Here is a 5,883-nt window from a genome sequence, read left to right on the forward strand (position 1 = left end):
CCAAAAGGAAGACTAGTTGGTTAATTCCTAGGAATATTGCATTGAATCAATATCAATGCACCACCATTTCCATAGTTTCCTCCTCTTCTTGCATCTTCAATTAGTCCAGCTACAATCTGTATCTTATAGTAGACAGACCTAAATGAAATTGGATTTGCAAGTTCAAAATAAATTAAAAGCTCGTAGGCCCATAAAATGACAAGAATAAAATCAACCATTCAATACATCTACATGATGAATCCATAACCATCAACTAAATAAACGTTCATCATATAAATGCACTCCTATATAATATCTAATGTTATATGTGTTATCTTTCAAGAATCTAGCAATTATATTTATCTAAACTCATTTAGATAAATGGATTGAAATAACTAATTAATCGCATTAATCAATTAATTTAATTAGCGGGTTTATTTCGTTAAAATCAAATTTTAATTAAATATTGAACGATAGTCCAACTCTAATTCCTTAAAATTTTAAGGTGGGAAAATCTCAATTAAAATCATATTTTAATTAAATATCGAATTACAGTCAAACTCTAATTTCAAGAATATATTAGGGCAAGACAATTTATTTAAAATCAAATTTTAATTAAACATCAAATTAGAGTCCAACTCTAATTCTAATTGACTTAACATTTTAATTTAGGATAAAATTCCTAAATAAAATAAAATTCAATTGAGGGTTAAAGTTTAATATTTAAGTTAAAATCTAATTTTTGTTAAAACATAAAATTCGTTAATTTTAAATAAAATTTTAATTTTGTGTTAAAAATAAAATATGGGTCAAAGTCATTTACAATACAATTAAAGAAAAACTTTTAATATTAAAATTCAAAATCCATTTTGAAAATTGCAACTTGACCCAAGTTAACATTAAAAACAGGCTTCAATTTCATGACAAGTCCTTTATTTTAAAATTGCAAGATAACCATTAAAATTTAATTGCATACGAGTCCTGCATTTTCACAAATTGCATTAGAGGCCCCACCTCCACCTCCTTTACAAAACCCTAACCCTAAAAAAAATCATTTTTTCATGGCGGCGCTGGTTCTTTGCGACAGGGCTATCGTGCTCAGGCGATGGCTGAGGAGCCGCCGCAGAAGTGTCTTCAGCAATGACTCTTGTTGCTGTTGTGATGTGCACAACACAGCGCTCCCATGCAACCACTGCACACGTGCTCTGTAACGAATGTGGTAACATCATCACTGTTTCGCTATGATTCTATCCGTGTTTTCGAAAAAATAATTTTGTTTTCAAAATCAGATTTCGAAGATGAAATTAATTTTCATAATTGATAAATTCAAGAATAAGATGAATAATTAACTTTTGATCGTATCAATATGTAAAACAATTTCTAACAAGCACAAAGTACGCTCTGATACTGCTATTGGGAATTTACATAATCATGCACAACAGGATTTTAACAAATTTTAAATTTCCAATTTCCACCAAGGATCTACTTTTTGTTTAGATATTCCGACCTCTTGGACTTAGAATAAGTTCGACAGCGAATCACGAAAACAGTCATTCACAACCACTGATGAAGGATTCCTTGGAAAGTTAAGGATTAGTAATCTTTTTTAGAAATAGAATGGATTCGATCTTATACATGAATTGTGATAGAAATTATACTTTTATTGAATTCTGTAAACTCCTTTGCATTTTTTGAACTCCAACAATCACGATCTGCAATCCATAGCTATCCAATTGTCTAACCTTCAATGAAAATCCACACAAAGAACAAGATTGAGAGAATTAGGATTTTTAGGATTTTCTTTTCATGAGATAGGAAGAATAATTATCGTATTCTCTACTATTTTTCAAACTGCATCAGCCTATTAACATAAGTTCAAACGGGCTTGGCCCCTTTTTAAAATTTAACACAGTCCAGTATTTAATTAATCCAATTAATTGAATTTGGTCCATGAATTAATCTAATTAATTAATTCCAGGTTATTAATAAGCAACCTATTTAATTAATTATTCAACACTTGTTAATTAATTAATTCGTGAATTTCATTTCTCTAGTTTTCCTTTAGTGTGTAACCCATTAGGTTTCCAATCATGATGTCTTACAGTGTGAATTATTATTTTGATCTAATCAAAATTGATAAATTAAAACACCCCTTTCAATTTCTCACTAACTCACATCTATCGTCCCAAATTGACATCTAGCAATGTATCAAGACAATACATGTGACAGAAAATGTCTTGTGGTATGACAAAACCAAAATTGTTTGTTTACCTATGATCTGATCAATTATGAGATATGAAGTGTGTCGATCTCGATTATCGATCATATCTTTCATTCTACTATTAAGTCAATATAAGTCAAAAACTCATTTTCGACATATGGATAAACCTCGGCCAAGGATTTCGTTATCAACTTAACTGAATGAAATGTAGATCATAACCTCTTACTTTCTAAGAGTGATGAACCATCTATTGACCATTCAAAACCTTCATATAATTCATAACATACCTGGATGATGATGTATTAATGACCCTTAGCACAACAACATCCAATGTCACTGAAGTATGATTGTTCGCACATGAGACACTAGGATGACCTCAAGTTGAAAGAGCAATTCCACTATTGAACGTTAGAGATTAACCACTTACACTCAGATAATTATCCATGTAGAATCTCCTCGTTGGGTCTTCAATGTTTTGTTCTATAACAGAACATCCACATGATCGTCTATCCGTATTAACAACATTTGTATCTCATTATTGCTTATGACCACGGATGATTTATGATTCAATCATGTGTAATTTGTATCTCACAATCACAACTCTTTGTGATGAATAATTACTAATATTTGAATCTACGGACCCTATTATTTAATTTAATTGAATGTTAATTAAATAATAGAGCTAAATTGTATCAATTATTATTAAAAGTACTTATATCCAAAGTTGATTGGACTTAGGGAATAATATTTACAATTATAACCAATAAAAAGTTCAGTTTGAACCCCAGTTGGTATTGTTACGGCCATAAAATTATATGCATCCACTGGATGTTAAAAAGGCTTTATGTAATGAATGGCATTGGGTTTGAAGATGGATAAAGGTGGAGAATGAGGAGAATTCTTCATCCCAACACTAACTAGATTTGATAAGTGCATTTTGTGCACTTATTCGAGCCTTATTACTATGTTGTTGCATCGTTTTGTATTGAATTTTACTTAACTTAGAGTAATCTCATCTTATTTCTGTTTTGGACCCATTTCCAAATAATTATAACAATAAGATTGATCAAATGGCCAATGGATGGAAGTTTGGAGACAAATAAGCACTTGAAGAAAAATCGAGGACCAAAATTGGAGTAATTTAACATCGAAGACTAAGATAGAAGAAAAAATAAAGAAAAGGACAAAAGGAAAAGTGTTAAAAGTCTTTATAACTGGATAGCCAACCAGTTATATAGCCGGACGACCATTCGGCCCTTAACCCGAATTAAAGGAGCCATTTTGTATGCCCTGGTAGTAGCCTCGTTTTCTATTGGGCACTCGCCAAGCTAACTTGGCCCGAAAATTTTGATTCCTTTAAAATTCAATCTCAACAAGGAATCTTCGGTTTGACCTATGATATGCATGATTTTTAAAGTCTTTTGGGACTCTTTGGAGAGATTATAAATACCAACTCTCAAAACTAGGGTTTGGAGAATCATTGCACAAGGAGGCAAAAACACATCAAGATTCAAGAGCTTCAATATTGAATTCAAGATTTTCCAGATGATGAACAACTTTTATATCTTTTGCTTTAATCTTCACAACATGTTAGGCTAGATTTCTTTGTGCTAGGAGAACGATGAATCATGTAATATGAACTTTTAATATTTAATTTTTTATGTTTGACATCAAAAACATGTTTTTGGATATTGAATGATTTATATGATTTTCTTTTCGCCATAATTATTGTGCACAGTGGTTGTGTAAATGTGGTGGCTTATTTTATGCATTCGAAAGAAGGAAAATAGGCTCGACATGGTATAAATTGCCATAGGATCGGGTAGGAGATAGAACTATGTAACACTCCAAATTTTCATAAATCTTGAAGTGTTAGCAAAAAATTTCTTTTGTTTGTATTGGAAGTGTAATGATAAAAATAAATTTCTTTAAAAAATAAAATGACCGAAATATCCATAAACTTGAATTAAACATGAAAATTGCATCTTTAAAAAAATTAACATGTTCAACTAACTAATTAAATTACATGACTTTGAACTTTAAACTAATAAATTTAAAGACCCAAAAAAAAAAAAAAAAAAAAAAACTTAGAGCGAAATTCTTTTCTCTTATCTTTGATACGCTTGGAAACACTCATCATCATCCTACCACGATCCAATCGACCTGAACTAACCTGTAAAATTATTGTAAAAGTGAGTATTTAAGAATACACAGTAAGATACGTGTGATTTTCATACACAATTATATAACAATAAATAAACATTTCATTCCACTCTTCTCTCATGGAATATATCGGTGACCAATCGATACACCTGCATTCGATCCTTTTATATTCCCAAAGGATTTCATCTCTTTATAAAGAATCCAATGGTCTACTAGCAATTTATGCATATTTAACTGATACATAAAAGTATAAGGAAACAAACTACTTGCACAAAAGTATCTTACTTCATTTATTGAAATGTTGTAAAATAATGCACAAAAAAAACTCTTTTCCTATGTTTCTTTCTATCTCTTTCTTGATTCTCACCTACCCTATCTATGAATACATATTTTGTGTTGAAATAATGAGAATTTTTGCAATATTTATATTCAAAATTCTCGATTGAGTTTGCATGCAATTAGAATTGAAAAACTGTATAATACAAGGAATTTGAATAAGAATTGGTTTCAAGTATATTCAAGTAATGTTTTCATATCAAATAAAATCACATGGGTTAGGAATTAAAAGACAAAAAGAATTTAACTTTCTAATCCAAAATAATTTTTTTCTCAGACATCTAATTAATTATGAGCTACAAAAAGAGTTTAATATCGATGCATTAATTTTTCCTCTATCAAAATCTAATTATTTTGTCAAAATAAAATTAAATTAAACTATTTCACTTTAGTTCTCAACTTTCAAGAAATAAATATCTAGTATATAGAAGAAATAAATTTTATTCTTTAAAATTTTTGAGGCATCACAAAATATATTGTTGTGCTCTACATGAATCTTTAAGTGTTCATAAAAAATCATGCACTCTTGTATGTTTGCATCCGTCGTAGATATATTGCTGGGTCATATATAAGAGTAGATATAATATTACTCCAGAGAGATTGTTGAATAAAATAGGGACATTGACTCTTCAAAATTCAATCATGTTGTCAAAGTGTAAAACTAAGCTTAAAGAGAATTTTTGCAAGAAAATTCGGGATCCTATTGCGTTGCCATTCATTAAAACACATAAACTTTTATCTAGCATAATTTGCATTTAATTTAGTAAATTCATTCATAATTGCATAAGTAGCTTAATTTTAGTTATAATTTCATCACAACAAAAAAAGGTCTTATTTTTCTTGTTTCGATTAAGACCACAATAATTAAAATCAAACTAAATCAATCTTTGTGGGACAATACTTGGACTCGTGTCACACCCCTATTCACATAGATAACCATACATAATCATACATTAACCTATGTGGGAATAAAATTGATGACTCGACCTAGATATAGAATTTCAAAGATAAATTATTTTCCACTTGATAAAATGAAATAAGTATCTTCACAATTATATCCGTTTGTTAATTCCTAATCATTCTATGACAATCATATAGTATATCGAAATCAAAAATCATATAACCATAATCCAACACATATGTCCCAAGGTTATAAACGTATCTACAGACCATTTCAAAAGGTA

Source organism: Olea europaea, chromosome 21 (assembly GCF_002742605.1).
Source record: "Olea europaea var. sylvestris chromosome 21, O_europaea_v1, whole genome shotgun sequence".
In the NCBI taxonomy this organism is placed as follows: domain Eukaryota; kingdom Viridiplantae; phylum Streptophyta; class Magnoliopsida; order Lamiales; family Oleaceae; genus Olea; species Olea europaea.